This window comes from Arachis hypogaea, chromosome 16, assembly GCF_003086295.3.
Source record: "Arachis hypogaea cultivar Tifrunner chromosome 16, arahy.Tifrunner.gnm2.J5K5, whole genome shotgun sequence".
NCBI lineage: Eukaryota > Viridiplantae > Streptophyta > Magnoliopsida > Fabales > Fabaceae > Arachis > Arachis hypogaea.
In genome coordinates this window covers 23,730,334-23,753,265 of record NC_092051.1, presented here as the reverse complement: position 1 = coordinate 23,753,265, position 22,932 = coordinate 23,730,334, and the positions used below count along the sequence as shown (strand labels likewise).

Genomic DNA, 22,932 nt, shown 5'->3' with positions numbered 1-22,932 from the left:
TTAAATATTAAATTATTAATCTTAATTTTAAATTTTAAATTATAAATTTTATGTTAAAATAAATTATTTTATAATTTAAATTATTCATATTAAACTATTAAAAGTATATATTAAAAATATACTCTATTCTTATATATTTTGTGGAAATTTATTTTTTTTAATTTTCTTTTTGATAACTAAGAACTTGATGTCTACATGTTTTGATTTTATCGAGCTCTTATTGTTAATAGAATATAGTACTATTGATCTATTGTCACAAAATATTTTTAATGGCTTTTCAACGTCATCTACTATACAAAGTTCAGTGACAAAGTTTTGCAACCATATACCATGTTTAGATACCTCAAAGCAAGCAATGTACTCTGCCTCCATTTATTGAGCAAGTTACAAGAGTCTGTTTGTTAGACTTCCATGCAATAACTCCTCCAGCTAGCATGAAAACACAGCTTGAAGTAGAGCGTCTACTATCTTGGCATCTCGCAAAATCAGAATCAGAGTACCCAATGATCTTCAAATTTTCTAATATCTGATAAGTAAGTATGTAATCATTTGTTCTCTTCAAATAATGCATTACGTGTTTAACAGCTATCCAATAATTCATGCCAAGATTTCTCAAAGTATCTACCCAACATTCCCACTATGAATAATATATCGGGACGTGTGCAGTCTTGAGCATACATTAAGCTCCCTAGTGTTGATGCATACTGTTTATCATGCATTGCTGTCCTCTTAAGATTATTTTTGGGACATTGCTTGAGACTGAACTTGTCTCATTTAGCTACGGGTGTGTCCATTGGTTTACAGCTTTTCATGCCATATCTTTTGATATAGTTCTTTTGTGATAATCCAAGAATACCTTGAGAGCAATCTCTTGGTATCTCGATTCCTAATACAAAAGAGGCATCACCAAGATCTTTCATTTCAAATTTGTACGATAAAAATTTTTTAGTTTCATGCAACAATCCTATATCATTACTGGCAAGTAGAATGTCATCAACATGTAAGACAAAAAATATGTATTTACTCCCACTGAAGTTGCGGTATATACATTCATCTATAATATTTACCTCAAAATCATACAAGGTAGTGACTTAATAAAACTTATGATATCATTGATGGGAAGCTTGTTTGAGACCATAGATGGATTTCTTTAACTTACAAACAATAGATTTTGAATCACCTGATACAAATTTTTTTTTGTTGTACCATATACATCGTTTTATCAATGTCATCATTAAGAAACACTGTCTCTACATCCATCTAATGTAGCTCCAAGTCAAAATAAGTTGCTAGTGTCATTATGGTTCTAAAAGAGTCTCGATGATACCGAAAAAAAAAAGTCTCTTTATAGTCTATGTCTTCCTTTTGAGTAAAGCCTTTAGCAACTAGACAAGTTTTATACCTCTCGACATTACCCTTAGAATCATTTTTTATTTTAAATATCCATTTATAACACATTGGTTTCACACCTTCAGGTAATTCTACAAGATCCCAAACGTCATTTTCTTTCATAAACTTTACTCCCTTCTTTCATGACATCGATCCACTTTTCAGAGTTTGAATTTTGCATGGCTTAAAGAAAATTGATTGGGTCATTTTCTGTCAAACCAATGCCTTCCTCATATTCTTGGAGATAGACTACATATTCATCCAAAATTACACTTCTCCTTTCTCTGTTGGATCTCCTTAGCAACATTTCTTGAGGTTGTTGAGTCTGCTGTATGGGTTGGAGTTAAGGAGGATTCTCATTATTTTTCTGTATTGTAGTAGTATCTATCATAGAATTTTCATTGTGCTCTGGTACTATAACTGCATCTTGAACAATAATAGGTATAAAACCTGATCATTGTCAATTACAAAATTTTCATAAAAAATAATATTCCTATTATTTTCTTCCCCTCAAACTCAACAATCTTAAGAAATTTCGCATTTTCCATTTTAAAAATAGACCTTGATGCATGATTGTAAAACTTGTACTCCCATAAACGCTTAGTGCAACAAACAAAATAGCAACTAATTGTTCTTGAGTCTAGTTTTCTTTCATGCGGTCTATAAGGTCATGCCTCAGCTGGACATCCCCAAATGTGTAAATACTTTATATGGGGCCTTTTTCCAGTTCAAATTTCATAAAGGGTTTTGTTAATTGCTTTGTTTGGCACCCTATTAAGGATGTACACTGTGGTTTTTAAGACTTCTCCCCAGAGTGATTCAGGAAAGAAAAAATACTAATCATACTTCTCACCATGTCCTTAAGGGTTTGGTTCCTTCGCTCTGCAACACCATTCATGTTAGATTTGCCTGACATGGTGTATTGTGGAACAATACCATACTCCTCTAGGAAAAGCACAAATGGCCTGGGACCTTGCTCACTTGAACCATCATATCTTCCATAGTATTCACCACCACGATCAGATTTGACAACTTTAATTTTTTTTCCAAGTTGAAGTTCAACTTCAGCTTTGAAAGACTTGAAAACATCCAAAATTTGGGACTTTTCATGAATTAAATATAGATACCTATAATGAGAGTAATCATTTATGAATTTAATAAAATACCGTTGTCCATTCCAAGAGACAATAAGGAATGGGCCACATATATCAGTATGTATTAGTTCTAAGATATCTTTAACTCTCTAGACACCTAATTTTCTTTCGTTTGTCCTTTATTCCTTTATGCACTCAATGCAGACTTCAAAATCGGCCAAATTTAGGGGTCCAAGAATTTCATCCGATATGAGCCTCTGAATTCTCTACTCAGAGATATGACATAGGCGTTTGTGCCATAACGGTGCCAAATTCTCATTTAGTTTTTGTTTTGTACATGTTTGTAGTATTTCATTATTATAGGAATTCAAATCAAGCCTATATAGATTATCCATCAAATTACTAGAGCAAATATTATTCGAATTATAAAAGAGACTGGCTTTATTATTTTCGAACGAACAAAAATAACTTGATTTGTCCAAATGAGAAATAAAAACTAAATTCCGTTTAAACGATGGTACATAAAATGTCTCAAACAAATCCAAGTAAAATCCACTCGTGGAACATAATTTAAAGGTTCCTATAGCTTCGACTGCAATTATATTGTCATCTACCACATAGATGTATCTTTCAGCGTCACTTGGCGGTCGGCTCCGTATGCAACCCCTTCTTTGTACGCCAGGCGGCATATTTGGTATAATCCTTCTTCATGTGTTCCACCTTCTTACAAAAGAAACAAGTTGAAGCTTGATCCTGTTTCTTACTCTTTTTCTGCTGAGAAGGTGCATCCGCAGCAGTATCACGCTTTGTTTTATACTGAAAAGATGAAATCATATGAGCACATTCAGTCTTATCTCGATGTAGCCTTTCTTCTTCTTATACACAATGAGATATAAGCTCATTTAGGGACCAAGTGTCCTTTAGAGTGTTATGACTCACTTTGAATTGCCCAAAGTATGCAAGAAGAGAGATCAAAATTAAATGCATGAGTAAATTCTCATACAACTCTAACTTTAGTACTTTTAATTTTGAAGTAGGATGAGACATTTTCATAATGTACTCCTTTATGTTCTCTTTACCTTTATACCTCATGGAAACAAGTTTGCTCAAAAGATTACTTATCTCTGCCTTTTCATTCTTAGCAAAGAATTTTTTTAACATCTTTTAGGAACATTTTAGCATCTTTATCCTCAGTAATTGAGTCCCAAAATGCCTCAGGAATTGAGCGTTTCATAATCATGATGCTCATTCGATTGGATTTCTCCCACTTCTCTATTTTAACCTCATTAGAATTTTCTAGAGTGGAAGTGGGTTTCTCCTCTCGAAGAGTTATATCCAGATCCATACAACTGAAGATAATCTCCACAGTATCCTACCAAACCTTAAAGTTTGTACCATTCAGTATAGGAATACTGCTAACTTGTGCATAAATATTGGTAGTTGAAGTCATAATAACTAGATTAGAACAAAAAACATGCATCAAACATTAGTTAAATAATAGAAAAAGTACATATTGAGATATCTAGAACAACATTAATTTTCCCAAGTTGCTCCCCCCACCCGCGAGGACGTCGTCGTCTTCAACACCACAGTACAACCTCGCCGCTGTTGCTTCTCACGAAGGTCGACGCCGCCGATGTTGGTTCTCACGGAGGTTGACATCGCCGTGGGAGTCCTTCTCGTCTGAAGGCGTCAACGACGCATCGCTATCTCCAGGCTGCAACAGCAACCGCCTCTGTGTCCACGCTGCCCCACCGCATCTCATCTCTGACCGTCGCACGCCGCTCTCTGCAATCATCCCGGTGTTCTCCAATTGGTTAGTATATTGTTAGGATTTTAAGTATCAGTAAATGTTTTGAGTTTGTTTCAGGGTTCATATTCTTGGTATTCGTGGTTCTTATGTGATGCTCTTCTGATTTTTGTTGGATTAATAGATTTTTCGTTGATTTTAATTGTTGGATATTTCTTTTGGGATAATTTGATATAATTTCCTTGTAACTTTTTTATGAATTACAGTTCACTGAGCTCCTTTAGTTCATGCTTGTCTTAATGGGAATATAATGGTGTATATTGATTTTAAGGCCGAATTTTGATTTTGGACTTTCATGTCATGTAATTTCATTTAATTTTCGTTTGTCACTATGTGTTTGTTACTTGGTTATATGTATGTTTGGTGTAACTTTGCTACTTTTAGCTATATGCTATGATGAGTATATTAGCTTTTTATTGGTTATATGCTACAATGAAAACACCATAGAATTAAATTTATCAAAAGTCCATCATTACTAAATACTAATTCACTATGATGAGATGTTAAATTAGTCATGAATGGCTAGTCTTTGTTTATAACTATGGTGAATTTTTTCTGTTGTTGATTTAGGAGCAAAGTAGGAACTTGTAAATGGTTGATCACATGGTGCTTGACATAATTTCTAAGAGAAGGCTTGTCCCAATTTTTTGAGAGATGCATAGATAGAGAAGAAACAAAAGAATGTGCAGTATAGAGAAAGACTTGATAGGACCATTGCCTCACTTGATCTTACAAATGATGATATGCTCAAAAAACTTGTCGAAATCCAACTTGTATGTTCTTCAGAACAAGAAGTAGAATGTCATAACATTCCCTTGTGTCCTTTGAATTCATTTAAGGCTGAAATGGTACTAGCTTGATGGAGCCATAATTTTTAGTTAAATTATTCTTTTATAGGTTCTTAAGATGCTTTACTTGATTAATTAGCATACAAGGAGAAGTTGTTAGAAATGAAGATGGTAAAGGTATCTAATTTTCTTGATATGTTAAGGAGTACTTCTTCAGATGATATCTTTTTACTTTTGTTAAACACTTGTTTTATTTTAATCGGTTAATACTTGAACGTGTCTTTAATGGATGTGTTTTCTGTTAGATGTGTCGTTTGTTTAAAACTTATTTGGATGTGTCTTTTGTTCGGGGTGTCTTTAATAGATGTGTCTTTTGACTAAATAATTTTTCCAAACAGGGGTGCGTCTTTGGTGCGCAGAAATTGTAATTACACTTTGATTATGTAAAATTCATCGCTCTTTCTTTCCCTGGTAATGGCGCCAAAAACATGATGCCAATACCATGGTTCACAACTTCGCACAACTAACCAGCAAGTGCACTGGGTCGTCCAAGTAATACCTTACGTGAGTAAGGGTCGAATCCCATGGAGATTGTTGGTATGAAGCAAGCTATGGTCACCTTGCAAATCTCAGTCAGGTATGGTTAAATGTGATTGGATTAGATAATTAAAAGATAAATAATAAGGGATAGAAATACTTATGTAATTCATTGGTGAGAATTTCAGATAAGCGAATAGAGATGCTTTCGTTCCTCTGAACCTCTGCTTTCCTGCTATCTTCATCCAATCAGTCTTACTCCTTTCCATGGCTGGCTTTATGTGATACATCACCATTGTCAATGGCTACTTTCGGTCTTCTCTCGGGAAAATGATCCAAATGTCCTGTCACGGCACGGCTAATTGTCTGGAGGCATCACCCTTGTCAATGGTTTCATCTTATCCTCTCAGTGAAAATGGTCAACGCACCCTGTCACGGCACGGCTATTCATCTGTCGGTTCTCGATCATGCTGGAATAGGATTTACCCTCCTTTTGCGTCTGTCACTACGCCCGGCAATCGCGAGTTTGAAGCTCGTCACAGTCATTCAATCATTGAATCCTATTCGGAATACCACAGACAAGGTTTAGACTTTCCGGATTCTCTTGAATGCCGCCATCATTCTAGCTTACACCACGAAGATTCTGATTAAGAGATCTAAGAGATACTCATTCAGTCGAAGGTAGAACGGAAGTGGTTGTCAGGCACGCGTTCATAGGGAATGATGATGATTGTCACGTTCATCACATTCAGGTTGAAGAGCGAATGAATATCTTAGAAGCGAAATAAGATGAATTGAATAGAAAATAGTAGTACTTTGCATTAATCTTTGAGGAACAGCAGAGCTCTACACCTTAATCTATGGAGTGTAGAAACTCTACCGTTAAAATTACATAAGTGAAAAGTCCAGGCATGGCCAAATGGCCAGCCCCTCTGATCTAAGAACCAGGCGTCCAAAGATAATCCAAAGATTGTCAAAAAGACTAGTAAAATGTCCTATTTATAATAAACTAGCTACTAGGATTTACATGAGTAAGTAATTGATGCATAAATCCACTTCCGGGGCCCACTTGGTGTGTGCTTGGGCTGAGCTTGAGTGTTGCACGTGTAGAGGTCCCTCTTGGAGTTGAACGCCAGTTTTTGTGCCAGTTTGGGCGTTCAACTCTGGTTTTGGCTCCTTTTCTGGCGCTGGACGCCAGATTTGGGCAGAAAGCTGGCGTTGAACGCCAGTTTACGTCATCTATTCTTGGCCAAAGTATGAACTATTATATATTGCTGGAAAGCCCTGGATGTCTACTTTCCAACGCAATTGGAAGCGCGCCATTTCGAGTTCTGTAGCTCCAGAAAATCCACTTTGAGTGCAGGGAGGTCAGAATCCAACAGCATCAGCAGTCCTTCTTCAACCTCTGAATCTGATTTTTGCTCAAGTCCCTCAATTTCAGCCAGAAATTACCTGAAATCACAGAAAAACACACAAACTCATAGTAAAGTCCAGAAATGTAAATTTAACATAAAAACTAATGAAAACATCCCTAAAAGTAACTAGATCCTACTAAAAACATACTAAAAACAATGCCAAAAAGCGTATAAATTATCTGCTCATCACAACACCAAACTTAAATTGTTGTTTGTCCCCAAGCAACTGAAAATCAAATAGGATAAAAAGAAGAGAATATACTATAAATTCCAAACTATCAATGAAACATAGCTGCAATCATATGAGCGGGACTTATAGCTTTTTGCCTCTTGAATAGTTTTGGCATCTCACTTCATCCATTGAAGTTCAGAATGATTGGCATCTATAGGAACTCAGAGTTCAGATAGTGTTATTGACTCTCCTAGTTCAGTATGATGATTCTTGAACACAGCTTCTTTATGAGTCTTGGCCGTGGCCCTAAGCACTTTGTTTTCCAGTATTACCACCGGATACATAAATGCCACAGACACATAATTGGGTGAACCTTTTCAGATTGTGACTCAGCTTTGCTAAAGTCCCCAATTAGAGGTGTCTAGGGTTCTTAAGCACACTCTTTTTTTTGCTTTGGACCTTGACTTTAACCGCTCAGTCTCAAGTTTTCACTTGACACCTACACGCCACAAGCACATGGTTAGGGACAGCTTGGTTTAGCCGCTTAGGCCAGGATTGTATTCCTTTAGGCCCTCCTATCCACTGATGCTCAAAGCCTTGGGATCCTTTTTATTTACCCTTGCCTTTTGGTTTTAAGGGTTATTGGCTTTTTGCTCTTGCCTCTTGGTTTTAAGAGCTTTTGGCTTTTTCTGCTTGCTTTTTCTTTCTTTTTTTTTCTATATATATATATATATTTTTTTTTCGCCTATTTTTTTTTCTGCAAGCCTTGTTCTTGCTGCTTTTTCTTGCTTCAAGAATCATTTTTATGATTTTTCAGATTATCAAATAACATGTCTCCTAGTCATCATTCTTTCAAGAGCCAACATATTTAACATTCTTAAACAACAACTTCAAAAGACATATGTACTGTTCAAGCATACATTCAAAAAAAACAAGAAGCATTGTCACCACATCAATATAATTAAACTAAGTTCAAGGATAAATTTGAAACTCATATACTTCTTGTTCTTTTGAATTAAAACATTTTTCTTTTAAGAGAGGTGATGGATTCATAGGACATTCATATCTTTAAGACAAGGTTACTAACTACTAATGATCATGTAATGAAGACACAAACATGGATAAGCACATAACATAGAAAATGAAAAACAGAAGAAATAAGAACAAGGAATGAATCCACCTTAGTGATGGTGGCATTTCCTTCTTGAGGATCCAATGATGTCCTTGAGCTCTTCTATGTCTCTTCCTTGTCTTTGTTGCTCCTCCCTCATTGCTTTTTGATCTTCTCTTATTTCATGAAGGAATATGGAGTGTTCTTGATGTTCCACCCTTAGTTGTCCCACATTGGAACTTAATTCTTCTAGGGAGGTGTTGGTTTGCTCCCAAAAGTTCAGTGGAGGAAGGTGCATCCCTTGAGGTATCTAAGGGATTTCTTAATGATGAGCTTCTTCATGTGCCTGTTGAGATCCATGAATGTGCTCTCTTGTTTGTTCCATCCTTTTCTTAGTGATGGGCTTGTGAGATGAATCTTTCCATCTCCCATGGCTCAGAGGTGGAAGCAATTGTCTTCCCTTTCTTCTTTCTTGAGGTTTCTCTGGCCTTAGGTGCCATTAATGGTTATGAAAAACCAAAAAAAAAGCTATGCTTTTACCACACTAAACTTAGAAAGTTGCTCGTCCTCGAGCAAAAGAAGAAAGAATAATAGAAGAAGAAGAAGAAGAAAATATGGAGGAGATGGAGGGATGTGTGTATGGATGTGAGTGGTGAATGGAAAACAGAAGGGGTGATCATGAATGGAGAGAGAGAGGGTGAGGTGGGTGGGGATCCTGTGGGATTCACAGATCCTGAGATGATCCTGTGGTATTCACAGATCTTGAGGTGATCCTGTGGTGTCCACAGATCCGGAGGTGTCAAGGATTTACATCCCTGCACCCATTAGGCATGTAAAATGCCCTTGCACACAACTCTGGGCGTTCAGCGCCAGGTTGGTGCCCATTTTGGGCGTTCAACGCCCAATTACTAGCCATTTCTGGCGTTGAACGCCAGAACCATGCCTGTTCTGGCGTTCAGCGCCCAGAAGCTGTCCATTTTGGGCGTTCAGCGCCAGAATCATGCTCTGTTCTGGCGCTGAACGCCAGACAGATGCTCCTCCAGGGTGTGATTTTTCTTCTGCTGTTTTTGATTCCGTTTTCAATTTTTTTGTTTATTTTGTGACTCCACATGATCATGAACCTAATAAAACATGAAAAACAAGAATAATAGAATTAGATAAATAAACATTGGGTTGCCTCCCAACAAGCGCTTTTTTAATGTCAATAGCTTGACAGTGGGCTCTCATGGAGCCTCACAGATGTGCAGAGCTTTGTTGAGACTCCTCAACACCAAACTTAGAGTTTGGATATGGGAGTTCAACACCAAACTTAGAGTTTGGTTGTGGCCTCCCAACACCAAACTTAGAGTTTGACTGTGGGGGCTTTGGTTGACTCTGCTTTGAGAGAAGCTTTTTCTGCTTCCTCTCTATGGATGCAGAGAGAGATCCTTGAGTTGAAAACACAAGGGAGTCCTCATCCCATTGAAGGACTAGTTCACCTCTGTCAACATCAATCACAGCTCTTGCTGTGGCCAGGAAAGGTCTTCCTAAGATGATGGATTCATCTTCTTCCTTTCCAGTATCCAGGACTATGAAATCAGCAGGGATGTAAAGGCCTTCAACCTTTACTAACACGTCCTCTACTTGTCCATATGCCTGTTTTCTTGAGTTGTCTGCCATTTCTAATGAGATTTTAGCAGCTTGCACCCCATAAATTCCCAGTTTCTCTATTACAGAGAGGGGCATGAGGTTTATCCCTGAACCAAGGTCACACAGAGCCTTAAAGATCATGGTGCCTATAGTACAAGGTATTATGAACTTTCCAGGATCCTGTCTCTTCTGAGGCAATGCCAGTTGATCCAGATCACTTAGTTCATTGATGAACAAGAGAGGTTCAACTTCCCAAGTATCAATGCCAAATAATTTGGCATTCAGCTTCATGATTGCACCAAGAAACTTGGCTGTTTTCTCTTCAGTAACATCCTCATTCTCTTTAGAAGAGGAATACTCATCAGAGCTCATGAAGGGCATAAGGAGGTTCAATGGAATCTCTATAGTCTCTAGATGAGCCTCAGAGTCCTTTGGTTTCTCAGAGGGAAGCTCCTTATTGATCACTGGACGTCCCAGGAGGTCTTCCTCCTTGGGATTCACGTCCTCCTCTCCTTCTTTGGGTTCGGCCATGGTGCTTATGTCAATGGCCTTGCACTCTCCTTTTGGATTCTCTTCTGTATTGCTTGGGAGAGTACTAGGAGGGATTTCAGTGATCCTTTTACTCAGCTGGCCCACTTGTGCTTCCAAATTTCTAATGGAAGACCTGGTTTCATTCATGAAACTCACAGTGGCCTTAGATAGATCAGAGAGTAGGTTTGCTAAATTAGAAGCATTTTGTTCAGAGTTCTCTGTCTGTTGCTGAGTGGATGATGGAAAAGGTTTATTATTGTTAAACCTGTTTCTTCCACCATTATTAAAGCCTTGTTGAGACTTTTGATCCTTCCATGAGAAATTGGGGTGATTTCTCCATGATGAGTTATAGGTGTTTCCATAAGGTTCACCTAAATAATTTACCTCTGCTATTGCAGGGTTTTCAGGATCATAAGCTTCTTCTTCAGAAGATGCCTCTTGAGTACTGTTGGATGCAGCTTGCATTCCATGCAAACTCTGAGAGATCATATTGACTTGCTGAGTCAATATTTTATTCTGAGCTAATATGGCATTCAGAGTATCAACTTCAAGAACTTCCTTCTTCAGAGGCGTCCCATTGCTCACAGGATTCCTTTCAGAAGTGTACATGAACTGGTTATTAGCAACCATGTCAATGAGTTCTTGAGCTTCTGCAGGCGTTTTCTTTAGGTGAATGGATCCACCTGCAGAAGTGTCCAGTGACATCTTTGATAGCTCAGATAAACCATCATAGAATATATCTAGGATGGTCCATTCTGAAAGCATGTCAGAAGGACACTTTTTGGTCAACTGTTTGTATCTTTCCCAAGCTTCATAGAGGGATTCACCTTCTTTCTGTCTGAAGGTTTGAACATCAGCCCTAAGCTTGCTCAGCTTTTGAGGAGGAAAGTACTTGGCTAAGAAAGCCGTGACCAGCTTATCCCAAGAGTTCAGGCTGTCTTTGGGTTGAGAATCCAACCATAATCTAGCTCTGTCTCTTACAGCAAAAGGGAAAAGCATGAGCCTGTAGACTTCAGGATCTACTCCATTAGTCTTAACAGTATCACATATTTGCAAGAATTCAGTTAAGAACTGAAAAGGATCTTCAAATGGAAGTCCATGAAACTTGCAGTTCTGCTGCATCAGAGAAACTAATTGAGGTTTCAGCTCAAAGTTGTTTGCTCCAATGGCAGGAATGGAGATGCTTCTTCCATGTAAATTGGAATTAGGTGCAGTAAAGTCACCAAGCATCTTCCTTACATTATTATTATTTTCGGCTGCCATCTCCTCTTCCTGTTCGAAAATTTCTGAAAGGTTATTTCTGGATTGTTGTAATTTAGCTTCTCTTAGTTTTCTCTTCAGAGTCCTTTCAGGTTCTGGATCTGCTTCCACAAGAATGTTCTTATCCTTGCTCCTGCTCATATGACAAAGAAGAGGGCACAGAAAAATAATAATAATAATAGAGATCCTTTATACCACAGTATAGGGATCCCTGTGTGAGTAAAAGGAGAGAGGGAGACAAAGAATGTAATATAATGGAAGAAACACAACTGTGAGGAGGGTTGAGATGTAAGATGAGATGTTAGTAGATGAGTAAATAAATAGAATAAGATGGGAGAGGGAGAATTTTCGAAAATAATTTTTGAAAAAGGGTTAGTGATTTTCGAAAATAGTTTTTGAAAAAGGTTAGTAATTTTTGAAAAATTTTGAAATCAAAGATAAAAATAATTAGTTAATTAAAAAGAAATTTTGGAAAAAGAGGGAAGATATTTTCGAAAATTAGAAGAGAGAGAGTTAGTTAGGTAGTTTTGAAAAAGTTAAGAAACAAACAAAAAGTTAGTTAGTTAGTTGAAACAAATTTTGAAAAGATAAAAAGTTAGGAGGTTAGAAAAGATATTTTGAAACCAACTTTTTGAAAAAGGTAAGATAAAAAGATATTTTAGAAAGTAGTTTTGAAAAAGATTTGATTTTTAAAATCTCAATTAATGACTTGATTCATAAGAAATCACAAGATATGATTCTAGAACTTAAAGTTTGAATCTTTCTTAACAAGCAAGTAACAAACTTCAAATTTTTGAATCAAAACATTAATTGATTATGTTATTTTCGAAAAATTTGATATAAAAATAAGAAAAATATTTTTGAAAAATATTTTTGGAATTTTCGAAAATAACTAAGAATTTTGAAAAAGATTTGATTTTTGAAAAAGATTTTGAAAAAAGATAAGATTTTCAAATTGAAAATTTGATTTGACTCATAAGAAACAACTTGATTTTAAAATTTTTTTGAAAAAGTCAACTCAAATTTTTAAATTTGATGAGAGAAAAAGGGAAAGATATTTTTTTGTTTTTTGAATTTTTATGATGAGAGAGGAAAACAGGAAAAATGATGCAATGCATGAAAGTTATGGATCAAAACAATGAATGCATGCAAGAATGCTATGAATGTCAAGATGAACACCAAGAACACTTTGAATGTCAAGATGAACATCATAGACACAATTTTGAAAAATTTTTAATGCAAAGAAAACATGCAAGACACCAAACTTAGAATTCTTTAATGCTTACGCACTAAGAATTCAAGAATGCATATGAAAAATACCATACAACACAAAACAGAAAATCATCAAGATCAAACAAGAAGACTTACCAAGAACAACTTGAAGATCATGAAGAACACTATGAATGCATGAAATTTTCGAAAAATGCAAGATGCACATGCAAATGACACCAAACTTATGACATGACTCATGACTCAAACAAGAAACACAAAAATATTTTTGATTTTTTTGATTTTCTAATTTTTTTGGATTTTTTTCGAAAATTATATGAAAAAGAAAAAATAAGGATTCCAAAATTTTTAACATGAATTCTAGGAATCTTGCATTCTTAGTCTAAAGCTTCAGTCCAGGAATTAGACATGGCTCACTAGCCAGCCAAGCTTTCAATGAAAGCTCCGGTCCAAAACACTAGACATGGCCAATGGCCAGCCAAGCTTCAGCAGGTGAATCAGGAACAGCAGCAGGTGGATTAGCAACAACTAGCTTGCTCTTGATAACAAATTGCTGCCTCAGTCCAAATAAATTTAGACATGGCTTTACAGCCAGCCAGGCTTCACATGCTTCATGAAACACTAGAATTCATTCTTAAAAATTTTGAATAAAATTTTTGAAAACATTTTTATATTATTTTTTTTTTAAATTTTTTTGAAAACAAAACAAAAAGAAAATTACCTAATCTGAGCAACAAGATGAACCGTTAGTTGTCCAAACTCGAACAATCCCCGGCAACGGCGCCAAAAACTTGGTGCGCACAAATTGTGATTACACTTTGATTATGTAAAATTCATCGCTCTTTCTTTCCCTGGTAATGGCGCCAAAAACATGATGCCAATACCATGGTTCACAACTTCGCACAACTAACCAGCAAGTGCACTGGGTCGTCCACGTAATACCTTACGTGAGTAAGGGTCGAATCCCACGGAGATTGTTGGTATGAAGCAAGCTATGGTCACCTTGCAAATCTCAGTCAGGTAGGGTTAAATGTGATTGGATTAGATAATTAAAAGATAAATAATAAGGGATAGAAATACTTATGTAATTCATTGGTGAGAATTTCAGATAAGCGAATAGAGATGCTTTCGTTCCTCTGAACCTCTGCTTTCTTGCTATCTTCATCCAATCAGTCTTACTCCTTTCCATGGCTGGCTTTATGTGATACATCACCATTGTCAATGGCTACTTTCAGTCTTCTCTCGGGAAAATGATTCAAATGCCCTGTCACAGCACGGCTAATCGTCTGGAGGCATCACCCTTGTCAATGGTTTCATCTTATCCTCTCAGTGAAAATGGTCAACGCACCCTGTCACGGCACGGCTATTCATCTGTCGGTTCTCGATCATGCTGGAATAGGATTTACCCTCCTTTTGCGTCTGTCACTACGCCCGGCAATCGCGAGTTTGAAGCTCGTCACAATCATTCAATCATTGAATCCTACTCGGAATACCACAGACAAGGTTTAGACTTTCCGAATTCTCTTGAATACCGCCATCATTCTAGCTTACACCACGAAGATTCTGATTAAGAGATCTAAGAGATACTCATTCAGTCGAAGGTAGAACAGAAGTGGTTGTCAGGCACGCGTTCATAGGGAATGATGATGATTGTCACGTTCATCACATTCAGGTTGAAGAGCGAATGAATATCTTAGAAGCGAAATAAGATGAATTGAATAGAAAACAGTAGTACTTTACATTAATCTTTGAGGAACAGCAGAGCTCTACACCTTAATCTATGGAGTGTAGAAACTCTACCGTTAAAATTACATAAGTGAAAAGTCCAGGCATGGCTGAATGGCCAGCCCCTCTGATCTAAGAACCAGGCGTCCAAAGATAATCCAAAGATTGTCAAAAAGACTAGTAAAATGTCCTATTTATAATAAACTAGCTACTAGGGTTTACATGAGTAAGTAATTGATGCATAAATCCACTTCCGGGGCCCACTTGGTGTGTGCTTGGGCTGAGCTTGAGTGTTGCACGTGTAGAGGTCCCTCTTGGAGTTGAACGCCAGTTTTTGTACCAGTTTGGATGTTCAACTCTGGTTTTGGCTCCTTTTCTGGCGCTGGACGCCAGATTTGGGCAGAAAGCTGGCGTTGAACGCCAGTTTACGTCGTCTATTCTTGGCCAAAGTATGGACTATTATATATTGCTGGAAAGCCCTGGATGTCTACTTTCCAACGCAATTGGAAGCGCGCCATTTCGAGTTCTGTAGCTCCAGAAAATCTACTTTGAGTGCAGGGAGGTCAGAATCCAACAGCATCAGTAGTCCTTCTTCAACCTCTGAATCTGATTTTTGCTCAAGTCCCTCAATTTCAGCCAGAAATTACCTGAAATCACAGAAAAACACACAAACTCATAGTAAAGTCCAGAAATGTGAATTTAACATAAAAACTAATGAAAACATCCCTAAAAGTAACTAGATCCTACTAAAAACATACTAAAAACAATGCCAAAAAGCGTATTATTTATCCGCTCATCAGTCTTTAATAGATGTGTCTTTAATGGATGTGTCTGTTGCTAGATGTTTCTTTAATAGATGTGGTTTTAATGAATGTATCTTCTATTTAAAACTTGTTTGGATGTGTCACTAATTCCATAACTACTTAAAATAAGGTAAGGTTTAGATTCGCTTTGGCGCACCCTAATCTAATCTTTGAATACAAGCCCCTACCTTTAGTAAAGAAAACCAACTTTTAATCAAGACTACAAAAATAAAAATGAAATAAATAATTATTTGTCATATGATCTGAAGATAATTGAATACAACTCAAAGTTCACAGTTCATGAAACTAAACAATAAACTTGAAGGTTATAAATTTGAAGTGCCGGAGTAATCCGTCAATAAACTTGAAGGTTATAAGATTCTGACCACCCATGCTATTTGATGACAACAGGGTATTCTTCATATACATACCTGTAAATAATAAATGTTACTCAGTGCTAAAATGATAAAATCAAAAGGTGAGTTCAAAGTGACTAACTGTTGTTAGATGCATAAAGAAAAGATTGTGCACCCTCATTGTGAGTAAATGCTCCTGCCAAATGCATTGGAAGTGCCAGAGTAATCTATCTCCGATATGGAGGTATCTGTAATCCTACATGAAAAATCATTCGATCCAAATGAAAATCGTGAAATTAAAGAACATGCATATGAGGAGAATCTTTAATATGAAAGTGTAGAGTTCCACAAACAACAGCTTTTTCCACAACCCGCTAGTCAAAACATCTTATTGTGCACTAGTCCATAAATTACATCAAGTCTAATGTTACAAGCGTATAATAATAGGACTATCCTTGTGAAAGAAATATAGGAATTAGAGATAAAGATATGCGTACTAAATAACTTCCAGTTCTTTTTAGAATTACAAAATGTTACCAATCCAAAGTTGAATACTGTACTTTGTTAGAGTGTCAAAAATATTTTGACAGAAGTTACAATGAAGGTGCTGTAGTTAATGCAACAAGACCCCATGCCTTAATAATATATTTTGCAGTGCAACAATTTATTCTCAGATTAAACCATTTTATACATCACCCCTGAAAGCTAATGCATGTTTTTATTGTATAAAAATATCAAAACTAAGAAATAAGCATAAGCAAATATAATAGAAATACAGTTTGAATAAAGCCCTCACCAGTATATGATCTACTAATACAAATAAGAAAATTAAATTTGAAGGTTATAAACTTATCTAATCAAGCACCAACTATATTACAGAGCTAAGAAACATAATCATCAACCTGAACCACTTATCTTCACCACCCATGCTCTTGACAATCTAGATCTCTGCTTGATATGAACTCACAAGTTTGATCTGCAATCACAAGACAAATTCTACTATAAAAATAATATTTTTATCTTTTTTAATGACTAATACATTTGAAACAGGATCCTGAAAATGCAAAAAAACTATTCTTGTGATTACATGTCCTCAAAATCATTCTTGATTTTCAACTTTAGTCTTAAAATCCTCAAAAAACACATGATGTTACAAGCATTATCATAGTAAATGCAGAAAATCACTAAATCAACAAAACAAGAATAATCTTCATTAGCAATAACAAAACACAAATCCCCAAAATCAACAAACAACGCAAATTCCACAAGGACCCAACAAAAAAAAATCATGAATTCTGATACAGATCCAACGTCTGCCACCCTCATCATCATAGTTTATAACAGAAACAACATAACACTAATAAAAATTCCAAAAAAGTACATACTTGATCATCCAAAATTCAAATACCATACACATGCACTTGGACAAATCAGAAATTTAGAGAGGGAGATTGAACCATTGAGTGACTGTACATGATTCGGATTCAAAAACAATGCGCCGGGGTTGCTCTCCCAGGAGGCCTGCAGCAGCGACCACATAGAACGGGCTGGTGGCAGGAGGAGATTGACGTGGAAGGGCTGGCGGCGCTGGCTCAGAAGACCTGCAATAGCAACCACTCAGATGTGTAAAAAGGGCTACGACAGTGGTGGCAACGCCGTGAATCACGACGAGGAAGGTGCTATGGTGGTCGACGGTCCGGCGAATTGCTACGAAAACGGCTCTGCGGTGCAAATTGCAAGGGATGACAGCACTCTTGAGGGACGACGACGGTGAGAATAGTTCGAGTGGAGGTTGGACGAGATCCTAGAACATTATCGTGATGAAAAAGAGGAGAATACAGGATTAAAGAGTTGTTTTACTAATAGTTATAATTCACAATGGTAATTATTAATGCTGATTGTTTAGATTTATTTTTTTAAAATTTTAAATAAATAATTATTAATTATAGTTGTTAAAACTTTGATCGTAATTTGTCTCCCAATACTTTTCTATTTTTATTTTACTAATATTTTTATTTAAAAAAATTCGATCCAATTGTAAAAAGTAAGAAAATAATGCATTGCTATTTATTTTGTATTATTATTATTATATTATTATTAATATTATTAAACTTTCTTCAAGACTCTTGTTTAATTTTCCTAATGTTATTTTTTTTCTTTTTTTTTTTTTTGGTTTTTGTCTTGCTTTCATAATGTTTGGTACCTTCCTTTTCTCTCCTTCAGGTGTTCATAGAAAAAATAAAACAAATATTTTGTTTAGTACGTTTTTTTTGGTAATAATGCGGGCCAGAAGCCCAGGATATTGTTTAGTACGTTGTTGGGATAGGGTTATGAGGAAACTAACTTGGGCTCTAGAGGTTATAGGGCCAGCCTGTATCTCAGCCCGTTAAGTAGTCATAGGAATTTACATAAACAATCATTTTTCATATTTTCATGACCATAAAAATAATAAACTTCATCATTTATATTGCTTGTATGTTAATTAGAAGTATTATTTTTATTTTATTTATTCGGATGCTTATCCAAGAAATACAAAACAAACATAATTTTGTATGATGCAAATAGCTAGCAATGAATCTCCGATCAGGCACGCATGAAGATGTATGTGCTGCCAAATTGACAATTGTCTTCATACCTCTAATTTACACAAGACCATCACATGTATCTTTCACGCTTGCCATCACCATTAACCTCTTCACTTTTAATGAGATTTTTTTTCATACCAAAAATATTAAAATTAATGTAATATTCTTTTTAAAAATATATAATCAAAATTTTAATTAAATTTTTAATTATAAATATCTTAAATTTGTTAACAAATATTTTATTAATTCTAATATTTTTATAAAAATGTAATTATAAAATTATAAAGATGAACAACATAAAACTTATTATTAACGTATATAAGACGCAACTTTTAAAATATTTTCATATAAAAATAACATATAATTAAGAATTATTAGAAGTATGATATCTCTGGTCCTGAAAATGTAATAAACATAAATCATCACACACGAAAATGTGTGTAGGTGTTTGTCTATTTATACGAGAAAATACGATCTTTGTATGTTTGTTTGCACTATAATATATAGTATGTGTGACAGAAGGGCAACCGAATAGAAAGTTTGACAGCCTCATTGTACTATACCCTTATCTACCAATGCAAGTCCTCCAGATCAACGAATTCCTATCCAAACAGTCGTACAAAAAGATGTCAAAAAATGTGAAGAATTCAACATTCAACAAATCTGACTCAGCTTTACAATATAATAATAATGCATAGGGAAACACAAATTAAAGTAAACGTACCCATCTGGCTTCGAGTTCACTTCAACTTTTTGTATGTTTTGTTTTTGTTTGCAGAAAGTTTCAAAAGATCCAATTTCCCAAACTGAGCACTTTTTTATCTCACACACTCAAAACATATGTAGCGTTCGCACACTCCTCATACAGTTACTTTACAGCAACTACTCTCATTTTAGAACACCGGTGAGGACAATAATATGGATACCATCATAACTATATTTGTCTGAATCATATTAACATTTCAAACATACACAAATTGACGAGAGAAATACCAAATTCTATGCCAATTAACGCAGGCGTGTGTGCTTAAAGTACACATTGCGTGCAAGTATCAATGACAATGAGCAGGGTGATAAAATAAAGCAAATGCTAAATGCTGAGTAATAAGGACTGTTTCCCTATGGCCCTAGCTAGCTTCTCATTCAAACTTTGGCTTGATGTCATTCTCTCTTTGGGAACCCTGTAGCTTATGTTCATGAAGAAATCAAAAGGTTAAATACAAAGAAAACGCCCCCAACCAACAAAAAAACTAAAAAAATCCTTACCACTTGCACAACTACTTATTCCGCATGTTCAGTAAGATAAAAAGAATCCTTTCCTTTCGCAGCATTTGACTATATTTCTTGGATTTTTTATGTGATTGTAATCAAATGATATCTTTCTAGTTGCTCTCAAAAATTCAGGATCTAAGAAAAACCCTGGCTTTAGTGATGACTAAGCATTATAACTTTTTCTTTCTCCTCTCACTTTTAATACTCCATCTGACCACCTTAGTGAAAATTCACTTTTGAACTAAAGAAATGAACATGGGAAGTGCTGGAATTAGGGTTTAGGTTCAAAATGAGATATAAAGTTAAGGTTAAAAAGTGAAAGAAAACTAAGCAATTATATATTATTTATTTTATTCAAGAACTTAAATACGGGTTTCGAAAAGTAATTGTATCCTGTATATATATATATATATATATATATATATATATATATATATATATATATATATAAGGAATTAAGAAAGGATAAAGCTAAGACAGTAAATTAAACTAAGGTCTGCGACATTATAAACCTAGAGCTAAGCTACCAGTAGAGAGCCAGATAGTAGCACCTGAATTGATGCAACAAATCACAAGAGTGGTTAAATGCTTATGCCTTTGTTGTTTCTCAATTTGAAATAAATCCAGACAAATTAAGAAGGTGATCCATTATACAAGATTTCGGAATTTGGTCCTGAACCACTCAGGCCTCAATAATGTGTCTCATCATCATAACAATAAAGTTGACAAAAAATAACGTCTATCCTGTCCCGTCTTGGTTCTTCACATAGGGTACATCATTAGCTTATAATTGTAGAGATTAGGACCAAAATGTAGAGTTTGAAACCCTCAGAGAGAGAGAGAGAGAGAGAGAGAGAGAGAGAGAGAGAGAGAGAGAGAGAGAGAGAGAGAGAGAGAGAGAGAGAGAGAGAGAGAGAGAGAGAGAGAGAGAGAGAGAGAGAGAGAAAAGAAAAGGTGGAGAGAGAAAGGCAAAGGAAAAAGAGGGGGAGGTTGTGGTGGGTTGAAAGGCAACGAGATGTTTGAAAAAAATGGCAGAAAGAGACAGATCGGATCAGATCCAGTTAATGAGAAGAAAGATAGGTAATGATGATGAAGCTGACAGAGAAAACATCATGATAACTATTTAGATGAGAAAATGAAAATGAAAGATCTGAAAAGGAGGTAATGATGAAAATCATTTTTGTGCAGCCAGGTTGATGATTATTATTACACCAAAAAAGAAAAGTGGAGCATGTAGATTTGAGTGAGTAAAAATGGAAAAAAAACAAAAGACGAAACGGAAGGAGGAGTTGAGAGCAAACCTTGTAGGGGCAGCGGTTCAGATCAGACGTGAATCGGTGAAAGCGAGTAATTGGGGGGAATGAAGCCTGGTCCGACGACTCTTATTTCATTTAGAGAAGGGAAGGGAAGGGAAAGGAAGGGTCCTCGAGCCAGACAACATTCCCCTCAACAAAACAAAACTTTCCCGGCCGCCACTTGAGAGAGAGAGTGTGTGTGTGATCACTGGAATGGGGGATGGAGAGATCAGGAGGGGTTTATAAAGGGTACAACAAAAGAGAAAAAAAAAAGGTGCAGGGGTAGACCCTAACCTACCACGCACACGCACATGCACGCTCATCGCCTGGCTTCTGGACGCGTCTCACTTAAAACGACGACCACCACCACTCTTCTCTCAGGACTCAGGAGAGCTCATAATATTATCTCCTCCTACAACATTTCACTTGCTCAACTTTATAATGTACCAAAATATCATTTCACATGGCCCCTACAATAATATTAACTCAAACTTGGCTTAACTTATTGTTTATTTTGCACTCGCCAATTTTGTTTGTAATTTCTTCTTTCTATAATGTTTTTATATTCTTATAAATTTTGTATCAAGATATTCTTTTACTTTTACCTTTTTAAGAATACTACTCATTAATAAAATGTTTACCTTATTCACTTATTTTAATTCTTCCTTAATTAATAAATACTCCAGGGATTTAGAAAGGTATACCAGTTTCAATAAAATACACATTAAGAAGCTACTAACTACAAAAAAATTCAAAATACTCAAGGTAACTAGGTAAGTAATCTTGCATTTTATCATCTTAAATTGAATATTTATTACACATATATATGATACATTAAATTATAAATAAGTAAAAGATAATGTTTGCATAATATTTATTTTACCTCCACTTTCTTATATATTTTTTATTTATGTTATAAAAAGTAAATTTTGTGTTTTTCTACTTGTGTAAAAATAATTCATACATCATTCTTAAAAATAAATTAATAAGAGTATAAGTATTTTTTTAAGGAAAAACTATTTAGATAACACGACAATGAAAGGAACCCTTTGATTTTGGTGGGAGTGGACATGATGTGTGCACCCTCACCACTTACAGGTCCTATGGACCGCAGGATTGTTTGAAATCTGAAACTAAAAGAAGGGCAGTATTAGGAAATGGAGGAGAGAAGGAAGAAGATAGACATAATGATGTTTAAATAATTGAGAGGAAAAGGAATCAAAAAGTGAGTCAGGGGAGTAGTTGCGTTATTGAGCTCCCCGATAATGCAAAAACTCTATCTATCTAATTGAATCATTTTTAAAAAAAGATTGGTGTTGCTGATTTAGTGTTACTGTACTAGATACAGTACATACTATTCTTTTATTTATTATTTTGCCTTTTACGAAAGAAAAATAAATAAATAGTAAAGTTGAAAAGTAGCCTCGTATGGAGTGTCACTTTTAGGCGGCGACGAATTCGAGGCAGTTACCGACAGAGTGGCGAGAGGAAGGAGGGTCCACACTCCACACACACCACGTCCCAATTCCTCGGCGACTTTTCTGCATTTCCTCCTGTCACTACTCACTACATTTCGCCAACGTCAAATAACGCCGTTTTAACATTTCGTAGACTGCTGTTTGCTTTCTTTTTACATTGTAAAAACTCACATCTAACTGTGTTAACCATGAAAATTATTAGATAATTTAATATATTTAATTAAATTATTATTTAATGATTATTATAAATGCAAATAAATTTTTACTTTTTGATATATTTGATCTATTCTTTTATTTATTAGATGGATTATAATATATGTACACATACACATAAAAATTAATGATTAAATTAATTATTTATATAAAATATATATTAAAATATAAAATTTATATTAAAAATAAGTTAATAATATATATGATCCGTCACCTTATAACTTAGTCTTTATTATGCA

General features: G+C 35.5%; 1 long non-coding RNA gene and 1 other non-coding gene across 3 annotated transcripts; one reads left to right on the top strand and one right to left on the bottom strand.

Moving 5' to 3' along the window:
- The first annotated feature begins 11,235 nt into the window (after positions 1-11,235).
- LOC112761558 (small nucleolar RNA R71) lies at positions 11,236-11,343 on the top strand. Its single transcript, XR_003181948.1, has one exon. It is a non-coding gene; the product is annotated as a small nucleolar RNA R71 (small nucleolar RNA).
- Positions 11,344-18,844: 7,501 nt separating this feature from the next.
- Positions 18,845-21,435, bottom strand: LOC114925552 (uncharacterized). 2 transcript variants are annotated; one of them, XR_011874044.1, is made up of 4 exons: positions 21,297-21,435; positions 21,009-21,210; positions 19,160-19,622; positions 18,845-19,037 (listed from the first exon to the last, which is right to left on the bottom strand). It is a non-coding gene; the product is annotated as an uncharacterized lncRNA (long non-coding RNA). The 2 variants fall into 2 exon arrangements; XR_011874043.1 differs by lacking the exons at positions 21,009-21,210; positions 21,297-21,435 and having other exon boundaries at positions 19,160-19,948.
- Between the last annotated feature and the right edge of the window lie 1,497 nt (positions 21,436-22,932).